Here is a 12,755-nt window from a genome sequence, read left to right as displayed (position 1 = left end):
ACTTTCTGGTCCACTGGGAGCTCCTGGAGGGTGGGACCCTCTGCCTAATTTCATTCTGGGTCTCCTGTATCAACACAGAGCCTGGCACACAGAAGGCTTTCAAGAATGGTGGGAGGGAAGAAAGGAATGTTATGGGGACGGGGGGTAAGGAGAGGGAGGAGGAGAGTTTATGTACTGAATCTCTCCAGATACCCTGTCTCTGCCCAGCCCTGTGCTGGGTTCTGGGGCTTCAGGAATGCATCAAATCAGGCCCTCCCCTCAGGGAGCTCCCAGGCTGGTGGTCTGGCTATAGTTCTCCATCATTTCAAACATTAGCACTTAGGGCTCTGGGCTATAGCTGGTGAGGGATGGCAGGGACCATGTTTATTTCTTCTCTGCCCCTAGGATGTGACTGAGGCCCAGGACGGCACCCTAGTGATAGCCAAGCCCCCCTCTGCCACTAATAGGAGCCAGGGCCCTGCCCCCATAGAGAGGCCTCTGCTCCACTGCTCAGGAGACTGAGTTTATCAGCACAGGAAGGGACCCAGGTGACCACCTTGGCCAGCCCTCTCCATCTACTCCACAGATGGAGAAACTGAGTCCCAGAAAGGAGCAGGAGCAGACTGGGCATTGAATGCCTGGCAGCCTATTGTGGGGTCTAGGCAAGCTCACCCTCTGGTTCACAGCTGCTGGCAGCCATTGCCTGAGATGAGCTCTGGCCCAGCAGGCCAGGCCCAGCCTGGGAGGAAATAACTATACCACCCCCGCCCCCAACTCCTAGTCGCTAGAACACAGAGAACAGCTTGTTTTGTTTGATGCCAGTGGGAAAGTGCCCAAGGTGAGTGGGGGCTCACCAGTGCAGGAAGAGAAAGCCCTGAGAACAATGACAGAGAGGAAAGAGCTTCCACATCAGGCAGATCTGGGTTCTGGCCCCTCACTCTGCTACTCATTGGCTGGGTGACCTTGGGCGAGTCACTTGCCCTCTCTGAACATCTGTTTCCTCATCTATTAAAAAGGGCAAGAGCACTTCAATGCATTCTCATAAAGCCTGTGAGTACAGAGCTGAGATTTGAACCTAGCACTGCTGGCTCTTTCCCTTGCCCCATCTATATGATCTGGAATAGCTCACACTCTGACACAGAAGGGCTAGAGAGTGTGACAGAAACACCATCGGGAACAAAGGATGAAGCAATAAGAGAGAGTCAAACAGTATAGAGAAACCCACAGGATGAGGTCACTTCCAGCTGGGAGGATCAGTTGGGAAGGTTTCCTGAAGAAGCTGGCACTTGAAACTACTGGAAGACAGAGCAAAATTCACCAGAACGAGATGTGGTCGGGACATTTCTGGTAGAGGTAAAAATGAGCAAAGATGCAGAAAGGAGGGAGAGTGGAGGAGTCTGAATCACAAATTGGGAAGGGCCAGAGGAAATCATGGGAAGCTCTGCCCATTGCCTAAGGCCGTGTGACAAGCTGGGAACCAGGTCTGACCTGGACTGTTTCCCCCTGGCTGGGACCACCGGCCCCTCTTCCTCTGGTGAGCTGGGTCTAGGACTCTTCCCAGGCTTCAGGCTCTGAGTCCTGCTCCACCTGCATCCTCACATCCTCAGAGTGGCCTCAGACCGGAAAGAGAGCACCAGGGAAGCAGAGACACTGTGAGCCTGGCCATAGCTCTGGTGAGGGCTCAGGAAGCAAGACTAGAGGTGGCTTCTGGTGGCCCAGTGGGCAGATGCTGGGGTTAGCCTCCTGCTGGATGTGTGGGGAGGTGGGGAGAGGTAGAAAATATTTCAGAGCTGGACTTTGCAGGGGCTAGAATAACAGCCACAAAGAGGTGGGGACAGGGGCTCAGGCACAGTACAGCCCAAAACTCTAGTTTCTTCCGCACCCAGAGGATCACCAACCCTTCCCCCAAACCCCACCAAGGCTGACTGGGACTTCGGTTTGTCAATGACCCTTCCCCTTGCCTCTGCTCCAAACTGACCTGATAAAACCTATCCTCATTCTCATTTCTCCTGTGAGGACCCCTGAGAGGAGCATCCACCACCATCCTTCCTTCCATGCCATGGTCCCCCAGTTCATCTCTGTGGCTGCATCCTCCCGGAGTCCCCCGTCCATCCGTTCAGCCTATGAACCCCTCACTGGCTCTGGGAGGCAAGTAGGGCCTGCCTGAGTGAGTGCGGCTAACACAGCCAGATGAGGTCAGAAGGCTGGGAGGGAGGCCAGAGGGGACTGTGGCAGTGCATCAGCCGCCTGGCCTCCAGGACGTCTGAAGACCCTTTGTTTTCTCCAATGCCCTCTGCCTGCCCAAGAAAAGGCTGGGCCTGGCACTCTGTTCCCAGAAACACCGTCTTGACCACTTGGTGCTGTTGGTCATGCTCTTGGCTTCACCCGGCTTCTCCCAACTTTTCAACATTGCTCCCCGGCCTACTCCCTACCCCTTGTAGGTCTCTCTCTGAATCCCCTTCTCTTCTGTGTTAATCTTTCTGATTCTGTCCGTATCTCCCTGTCTGGCTCTCTCTCACTCACTGTCTCCTGCTTCTCTTTATTTCTCCTTTTCCCTTCCACAAACCATCTTTCTTTCTGGAAAAGCCTCTGTCCCTACATTTTCTCACATACACCTGTTGATCTTTGTCTTCTTTGTCTCTGTCTCTGTTCTTCTGTCTCCATCTTTGTCTGATCCCGCATATCTCGGGACTTGTTCTGTCTCTCAGACTGTACTCTCTCTCTTTTTCTCTGCTTTGTCAGTCTCTATTTTTGTCTCCTTTAGAGAGAGGGGCACAGGACTCGGTGAGAGGTGTCTGGCAGTCTCCTTTTCTCTGTTGCCCTCTTGGTCTCTCTGGCTCCTCAGAGAGGCTTAGCTGGGCTCCCTGGCTCCAGCTGAGTAAACAGCTCAACAGTGTCCCTTCCTGCCTCTCCGGCCATTCACTCATTGATTCCACACACCTTCACTGGGCTCTAGCAATGTGTCCTGCCCTGACTAGAGAGCTTCAAGCCCCTCCCTTCCCCAGCACACCTATTTTAGCTCCACAGCCTCACCCTCTATACTGGGAACATGGCCCTCAGACTCCCACCCGATTTGCCTTCTCCACCTCGCCCAAACTTACCCATCCTGGGTCCCATGACTGCTGGGGTGAGGTGTGCAGGGAGATCTGCCCCTAATTCAATCTCAGGACCTGGAGTTTAGCCAGGGAGAGGAGTGAGATCTTATGAGGGGCTCCTGGAGGCCCAGGTGGATGCTTCTTGGGCTGCACTGGACAGCAGCCTACTTCTTCTAGGTGCCTGTCTCCCTGGTCTCTCCTCTGTCTCTTTGCCCTGGTTCCCCTATCCTGCCCTGCCTCTCTCTGCTTTCTGAATTTCTCCTGATCTCTGGCTGGGACAACCCAGAGCCAGAGTTGTGTAGGAGGCTGGGTTTGTTTAATGTCCGGCCCTCCTGCTGGGAGGAGCCTGCTGTTCACGCCTCCCTGTAGCTTTGACTCAGCCAGTTCCTTCCCTGCCTCCCTTGGATATTTTCTCCTGCTCTATTAGCTGTGGAGACGTGGGGGGCAGAGGGAACACCAATGGGCCCCTCCAAACCCGGTCATTCTGTTTCCTCATTGCACTTCCATTCCCTATCTGAGCCCCCTTCCCCAGGAAGCTCTTGTCCCCTCTCATAGGACTTTAGTTGCCCTCAGTGAGCCCCATAGAGCCCCTGTCCTCCATCAAGCCCTTATCCTCTCTCCCTGAGCCCCTCACAGAACGCTTTTTCTCAACCAGTGCCACAGAACAGCCCTTGACTACAGCCCCACTCTGAGCTCTCATCCTCTCAGGGAGCCCCTGTGTCCTCCGGGAGCTTCAAGGATCCAGAGCAAGGAGATACTCTGTCCACTGGGAATCACCATTGCCAGGCTGCCTGGGGAGACACTTCTGGCAAAGTCCCATCAATCGCAGCCATCTAGGTGGAGGGAGGGGAGCAGAGGGCAAATATGAAAGCCAGAGAGTGTGCTGGACTGATGACTGAGGATGGATGTCTTGGAGCCAGATTGACCAGGGTCCAGTCTCAGCCCTGTTGTTTGCTGGTTGAGAGACTTTAGGCAAGTCCCTGCACCTCTCTGAGCGTCAGTTCCTTCATCCATGAAGAAAGGACAACAATCTTCACCATGCATGGCTATTGTGAAAGTTTAGTGAGAGTGAAAGAAGCCAAGCCTGGAGGCTTGAAGCGCAGAGAAAAAGGGAGTGGTAGGGGTAGGGCTCAAACCAGGGCAGCAAGAGGGAAAACAAACCCATTCAGTCCTTCCCAGCTTGCACAGCACTTTCACACATAAGGCCCCATCAGACCTTTCCATCGACACTGTAAGGCAGATGTTATTTCTCCCATTTTACAGTGAGGCATTTGAGTCTCGGTAACTTGCTGGAAATCATCCAGCTAGTAGGTAGTGGGACCATGCTTTCAACTTCTGATGCTAGAGCTAAGCTTTTCCCTCTACCCTAGATTTCCCTTCTATGAGGAAGATCTCTGGGTTTCCTCAAATCCAAGATACAAAAGTGAACTTGACCCAGTTCCAGGAAAAGAGTCACTGCATGGAATAGGGATGTGGATTTGGAATCTAACTTTTGGTGTTCAATGATAGAGAAATATACGTTAGCCCCACTTGCTTCTTAGTGGCTATATGAGGGTGTGAGTAGGAAGTGGGGGATGTTTAAAATAAGATCACTGATCTGGCTAGCACATAGTAGGCACTAAATTGTTACTTGGTGTCTTAGTTATATAGTGCTGCCATAACAAAAATACCACAAGCGGATGGCTTCAATAGTTTATTCTCTCACAGTCTAGTATGTTACAAGTCCAAATTTAGGGCGTCAGCTCCAGGGAAAGGCTTTCTCTCTCTGTCAGCTCTGGAGGAAAGTCTTCGTAATCAATCTTCCCCTGGACTAGGAGCTTCTCCTTGCAGGGATCCCGGCACTACTTTCTTGGTTGTATGAGGTCCCCATGTCTCTCTGCTCACTTCTCTCTTTTATATCTCAAAAGAGATTGACTTAAGACACAACTTAATCTTGTAGATTGAGTCCTACCTCATTAACATAACTGCCTCTTATTCTGCCTCATTAACATCATAGAGGTAGGATTTACAACACATAGGACAATAACACCACATGACAAAATGGTGGACAATCACACAATACTGGGAATTATGGCCTAGCCAAGTTGACACACATTTTGGGGGGAGACAATTCAATCCATAACACTTGGTGTGTGAATGAATGAGTCTTTAAGAAATCAGAAGTGTGAATGCAAGGCCACGGAACTGGGAAAGGTCAACAGCTGACTTGGATTGATAGAAAGATCAGATCCTGATTCTACTTGAGGAAACAAAATTGGGTCCATCTCTCTAAATTCTGCAGACAGAAATCAGAAATATTGGCAGAGATACAACTTCTCAGACTCCAAATTGCAGGTGCACAGTTGAGAGAGGAAAGTCCCTTTAGAATTTCTGGAAGCTCAGTTGCCTAATCTTGGCCCCAGAAGTTGAAGAATTTTTATACATGGATTAGTCTAGGTATGTGCTAGCACAAGCTTGGCTGGCCACATTCAGAGAGGTTTTCATTAATATTTGGATCAAACAATATGTAATACCCCACAGGGCACAGTACATACAGTATGCTTAGGTATGAGCAGTCTTCATTTGTCACCTTGGCCTCCTCAGGCTGATACAGCCTGTACCAAGCACATTCCTGAATTCAGAGCTGTGGAACTGCAACAAGGGTTAGGTACCCAGAAGTCTCTGGGAGTCAGGCTAACAGACCCTCAGACTGGCTCTCGGGTTAATCCTGTGGGTGGCCTAGGCTTGTAGTCTGACCAAGCTAGTTTGCACTCTGGCTTCACCACTTACCAGCGTAGTGTATCAGTGTAGTGTTTGCTGAGCCCTGCGCATTTTACAGAGCTCCGCCATGTGTGTGGATCAACACCATCTGCGATTCTCAAGGCTTGCAAAACTGGATGCCTTTTTTAGAGTCCCAAGCTGTTGGTAAAGCCTGGAATGGTTTGCAGAACTCTGCAGCTGCCAGGGCATTGTGATGTTCGCACAGCCCTGTGTCTCATGCAGAGCCTGATGTTGTTTGTAAAACCCTGGACTGTTTGTGGAACCCGAGCCCTTCCCCTCTTTGAGTCAATCCATGTAAACAACTGCTTTTTTTTGGAGACAAGGCAAAATAGGAGATTTTCATTTTATAGAACTATCTGTTTTTTTTTGGTACAAGGGAAGAGTCTTGGGCTCCAGACTAGAAACCTCAATTCTGTTCCCAGCTCTGTCACTAATTTGCTGTGGGACTTTGGGTAAGTCCTTTGTCCTCTCTGGGTCTCATCTTCCCATCTGTTTAATGGAGATCACGACATCAAGCCACTCATCTTCTGGACTGTCCTGAGGATCGCTGTGAGGATGCCCAGAAGGTGGCAGCGGGTGTCGAGAAGGGAAGATCAGGGTAGGGAGGGAGAAAGGCGGAAAGTGGCTATAGGCCATTCCTGAAAAAGACTCCAAACTGCTGTCTCAGCACCTTGGCTCACACTTCCCTCTGGCCTGGCAGCCTGGGGAACGGATATCTATAAATGAGCCTGGCAGACAAGGGAGGACTTCAGTCAGAAGCCTCAGCCTTCCCCACCCCCAGAAGCTGTCTTGGGGTCAGACCCCAAGCTGTGCAGATGTGCTCACACACATGGCTCATTAAATCTTTCCAAGGAAGGCAATGTTATCCTTCTTTCACGCTTGAGGACCCTGACGCTCAGAAAGATGCAGTAACTTGCCCAAGGCTAAAGGTCAAGTGTACAGCAGGGGCTGGGATCTGGGCCAAGGAAGGCATGGGTGGAGACTCAGGAGGTCAGAGCAGGGAGAAACTTTGTGCTCATTTAGTTCAAGCCTTTCCAATTCATAGGGAGACTGAGGCCTGCAGAGGGGCAGACTCTGCTGTGTGACCATGGGTAACTCACTGTCCTTTCCTGGTTGATGAGAAGCAGAGCACATCCAACCAAGGACTCAGGGCTTTCTCCCTCTTTGTTGGCACAGCTTCTCCACCAGGACACAGCAATTTCCCAACCCCGTAAGTAGTATAGCCCTGCAGGTCAGTTAGGGGTCCAGCTTGGTCACTCAGCCCTGCCTACCTTGACTTAAAATAGCCATCAGCTCCTCCAGCCCAATCCAGGCCAAGGCCTTGTACAGCCCTTGCTGTTTTCTGTCACAGTTTAAACCCAGCTGTCTTAGTTATCTAGTGCTGCTGTAACAGAAATATAACAAGTCTATGGCTTTAACAAACAGAAATTTATTATCTCATTGTCTAGGAGGCTAAAAGTCCGAATTCAGGGCACCAGCTCCAGGGGAAATATTTCTCCCTCTCTTAGCCCTAGAGAAAGGTCCATGTCTTCAATCTTCCCTTGGATCTAGGAGTTTCTCAGCACAGGGACCATGGGTCTAAAGGACGTGCTCTTCTCCTGGCTCTTCTTTCTTGGTTGTATGAGGCTCCTTCTCTCTGCTTGCTTCTCTCTCCTTTTATTTCTTGTAAGACAAAAGGTGATGGAGTTAACATTCCAGGGTAACTCCCCTTACATCAGGTCAGGGTTGTGACCTGAGTAAGGGTGTTGCATCCCACCTTAATCCTCTTTAACTTAATCTAATCTTGCTTTATTAACCACAGGCAGAGATTAGGATTTACAATACATAGGAAAATCACATCAGATGACAAAATGGTGGATAATCACATAATACTGGGAATCATGGCCTAGCCCAGTTGACACACATTTTTGGAGGACACAAGTCAATCTGTAACACCAGCCTAGAAGTTTCTCCTCACCTCCAATATCTCCTCCAGGAAGCACTCCCAATCCCCACCTAGGCTCTTTTAGCCCAATAGCAAACTTCCTTCAAGTCTGAAGGCCTCCACTTCCCACCAGCCTCTCCCTCCAGCCTGCAGGGAATGTGTACTATGCCAGGAACTCTGCATCCCTCCCTGAAAATGGCAACCCTGTGCCCCAGAAAGAGCAGAAGCTTAGGAGTCAGACAGTTCAACCCTGACCCAGCAAATAGTTCTTTGAGAATTTCAAATTCTCATGGAATCCAGACTTCCTGGAGTTATTGAGGCTGGATGAACCCCCGAAACTATTGCTCTGAGATAATCTTTAAACCTTAAACTTTAATCCAAAAATATCCCCTGAAGTCTTCTTTAAACCAATCAATAGTTTAGCTTAACTAATAAATAATGTCTGCCTTAAACATTGTGCTCTTTTAAAGATCTATATGGGATCAAATTGACAACAGCAATTTGAAAGGTTAGATAGGAAGCTTAAGGGGCACTGAGTTTACGTCAATGGTAGAGCAGCAATTCAGAAAAGGAGGATGAGAATGCTTGCACCACTTGAATGTAATCAACGTCACTGAACTGTACATGTAGAAATTGTTGACTTGGTGTATGTTCTGTTATGTATATTCTCAACAACAACAATAACAAAAAGAAAATAAATTATGAAAACAGAAAAAAAAAAAGATGCACATAGTTTAATCATGTATATGAGACTAATGGACACACCAGCCCCAAAGCAAAGACGAGAAGGCAAGAAGGGACAGGAAAACTGGATGAATGGAAACAGGGAAACTGCGGTAGCGAAAGGGAGAGTGTTGACACATCCTGAGTTGGCAACCAATGTCACAAAACAATTTGTGTATTAACTGTTTAATGAGAAACTAATTTGCTCTGTAAACTTTCACCTAAATACCAATTTTAAAAAATACAAAAAAAAAGTACATAGACATTATTTCTCAGAATTATGCTACATGGAAATAACAGTGAGTATGCATTCTATGAGGAAACAAATGATAAGGAGAACGAATTGAGAAGTTTCAAATTTCCATTTAGAATAAATGAAAATGTAATTGATGATACGGATTCATTTAACAATAATAAAATATTTTTAAGATTAAAAAAAAAAAAAGAATGGCTCTCAGAGCCTCGGTTTCCTCTTCTTTAAAATACGGATGGCAGTAAACCTCCTGGCAGGAATTCAGTAAACCTATCATCTTGCCCTATCTTCTTCTCCTTGGTTTGTGTCTTAGCTGAGTGCTGGTCTCTTGGCCCCTCAGGTCCCTTACTTGTGAAATGCCTTCCCAGGGTTGCGATAAGGCTAGGAGGAGGTGATGGATGGATTAGTACCTGCTAAATCCTGAGAGCTGAGCAGACAAAAGCCATTATTAATATGGTGATGATGGTGATGGTGGTGACTTGTCATTCTGGAAGCGGAGGGTGAAGAGGAAGTAAATCAAGGCAGGTGCGTGCCAGGTCAATCTGACCTGACTTACAACCCGATGGAATAAAAATCACCAGGGAGGCTCCCTGAGGTGGGAGGGAACTCAAGTGTGAAATTGGTGCTCAAGATGGGCTGGGGACCACTGTTGTCCACAGCTGTTTTCTGCGGGTGCTGCAGGGCTGTGCCCCTCTCACAGGCCTCCAGACTGGGCACTGGCTTGTGACCCCCAGCCCAGTCTGCCACCAACACACTGCTGTTGGTCAAGTCCTGTTACCTACCTGTTCCTTATTATAAAATGGTAGGGGGTGGTCTGGGAGAGGGATCTCATTCAGCTCTACCTCCCTCTTTTGCAAGGACCACATGAGCTAATGGATGTACAACTGCTTTTGTGAAGTGTCAAGTGTGAAAAAGTATGATTGTTAATAACTTGGCTCCTTGGAGAGAGAGCACAGGGATTGGGGGTGTGCTGTGAAGGCTGGGTAGGGAGCTGAGGCGGCAGGAACCATAATCTTCTTGCTGAGGAGTTTGGAGCAAGGGCCTCAACTCCCTGAAGACTTTGCAACACTGCCCCCTGGGGGCCAGAGAGGTCTGTGCACCTGGCTTTTCCTCTAAGACTGCAGTCAGGAAGGAAGAGGGCTGGGGAAGAACGGCTGAGTTGCTGTCAGAGGAGGCTGAAATGCACAGGCCAGAAGGAGCCCAGTGAGAGGTCCCCTTTGTTCATCGTGCACTCATTGCCTGACCCTCCTTTTCCTCCTCTCCACACCTGTCTGTTCCAGCCCTCAATTCTTGCAAATCTGCCCACTTCTTTCCATTCTGTTGTCATGGACCTGATCTAGGCCCCCATCATCTCTTGCCTGAGCTTTGCCCCAGACTCCTCAGTCATTTGTCTCCCCTTCCAGTCCATCTTCCTGCAAGCCAGAGGGAACTTTCTAAACCTTAAATCTGACCATGACCCTTCCTTGTTTAAAACCCTGCCCCACCTCCTCAGTGCCCTCAGGATAAACCCATTCTTCTTAGTCTGATGTTAAGCGGACCCTGCCTCTCAGTACAGCTGCATCTTCTGCAGGGTCAGTCTCCTTACTTGAGAATGAGACAGAATTGTGGACGGCAAAGGACTAGGCTCCGGGGCAGGACTGCTTGGAGGTGACTCCTGGCTATGCCACTTGGTAGCAGTGTGATCTTGGGTGAGTTACTTCATTCTTTATGCCTCTGTTTTTTCATCTGTAGGATGGGGCTAATACATAGACAAATGCTACTGTTATCATACTGAGGTTGTCATTCATTTCATTTTACTTGGATCCACAATTAATGCCCATGGAAGCAGCAGTGAAGAAATCAAACAATGCACTGCATTGGGCAACTCTGCTACAAAAGACCTCTTGCAAGTGTTAAAAAGATGTCACTCTGAGGACTAAGGTGCACCTTACCCAAACCATGGTGTTTTCGATCGCCTCATATGCATGTGAAAGCTGGACAATGAGTAAGGAAGACTGAAGAAAAATTGATGCCTTTGAATTATGGTGTTGGTGAAGAATATTGAATATACCATGGACTGCCAGAAGAAGAAACAAATCTATCTTGGAAGAAGTACAGCCAGAATGCTCCTTAGAAGCGAAGATGGTGAAGCTTCATCTCACGTACTTTGGACATATTGTCAGGAGGGACCAGTCCCTGGAGAAGGACATCATGCATGGTAAAGCAGAGGGTCAGTTAGAAAGAGAAAGACCCTCAACGATATGGGTTTACACAGTGGCTGCAACAATGAGCTCAAACATAGCAACGATTGTGAGGATGGTGCAGGACTGGGCAGTGTTTTCTTCTGTTGTACATGGGGTCATTATGAGTTGGAACCGACTCAACGGCACCTAACAACAACATTTTATTCTCTTGATGAAACTGCTCTGGAAAGTAAGTGTAGCAGCAGAGCATCAGGGTTATCTATAGCAAGCCAAGGCCTTTTCCTGCCCAGGATGTATTTATGTGACTAGGACAGTTTATGACAGATGCTGGGGGAGCATGTGGAACGCTTTCTCTGGGAGATGAGTCACTTCCTCTCCTGGTGGGGTTACGAGCCTGGAGATGGGAAAGGCAGGAAGCAGCAGCTGCTTTTGGCCAGGCTGGCCCTCTGCAGAGGCACTGTGAGAACTGCACAGGCAAGGAGAGGTCTAGTCTGGTGTCAGGGCTACATCTGGACCAGGATGAGACCCCCTAAATTGACTCTGCTCTAACTCTCCCAGCAGGGTTTGTAACAGGCTAAACTTTTCATCAATGCTGTTTATTCGGAGCATTGTCAGCTTGCATTTTGCTTGATTCTCTCCTTCTCTGGTGACACCCCAAATACACATACCCCCCACTTCCCACACACACTTTTCCTAGATTCACTCACTCCAGCTGTTCCTGGCATTTATGTCTAGAATTCTCTCACTCTGTACGTGATGGTGACCTTATTTAAATGCCTGCCCTGTTTTGTTTTGTTTTGCTTTGTTTTTGTCCTGTCAGGTGGAACACAGATGTGTCTCTCTTGGGAAAGGGAGAGACCAGGACTTGTGTCTGTCAAAGGGGATAGAACTGGTCTCTGGCAAGGGGAGGGTGAGTCTGTCTAGCAAATGAGCTTAATGGTGGTGTCAGAATCAGAGATTTGCCCAGACAGGGAGCCTAGAGGGCCACAGAATCACCTCCTAAGAGTTCTCAGGCTGGGGGCTCCAGCCTCTTGAGTTAAAGACAAGAACATCCTCTGGAAATGGCCAGCAAGGGGAGGCAGTTTAGCATAAGCAAACAAATCCAGTCTTTGGAGTCACCTAAGTCTGAGTTCTGCCAATAACCAGCTGTGTGACTTTGGGCACACACACTTCATTTTTCTAAGCCTCAGTTTCCTCTACTATAAAATGGATGTGATAATTATGACTAACATTTGTTACATGCCAAGCACTGTTCTAAGTATTTTACTTGAGCTAGTGCTCCCCAAAACCTATTATCTCCAGTTTACAGATGAGGAAGCTAAGGCACAGAGAGGTTAAGAGCCGTGCCCAATGTTACAGAGTTGATAAGTGGCGGAGCAGGATTTGAACCTCGACAGTCTGGCTGCCGCGTTCATGTCCTTAACCATGGCACTTAATTGTCTCAGAGGGTTAGTTCAAGGACTCAACAGCCTGTCCACCAGTGCTTAAACCATGGGGTTGAATTCTGTGCTTTGATGAGTGTCTTTGATTGGGTTTCAGGCCTGTGTTGCTGATGTCCATCTGGATGATGCTGGGTGTGTCACTTTCGTCACCAAATCTCAGGCTTCCTACCCACAACACGAAGAGCTTGAGCCCTAGCTGGCAACTCCTAGAACTCTGCTCCCTGACTCCCCCCGAGGTCCTCATGTCCCTCTATTCTTGGCAGGTCCCTCGGGCACCTCAGGCTTAGCAAGGAGCTCATCATTCCCCTGGAAAGCTGCTCCTTCCAGGTCCCTGCTGTAAGCCCCCTATCTCCTGGGTCAGGGCTGTTCCTGACCACTGTCCCTCCCTCCCTGCCT

This window comes from Trichechus manatus, unplaced genomic scaffold, assembly GCF_000243295.1.
Source record: "Trichechus manatus latirostris isolate Lorelei unplaced genomic scaffold, TriManLat1.0 scaffold00088, whole genome shotgun sequence".
Lineage (NCBI taxonomy): Eukaryota > Metazoa > Chordata > Mammalia > Sirenia > Trichechidae > Trichechus > Trichechus manatus.
Note: the sequence above shows the minus strand (reverse complement) of the source record.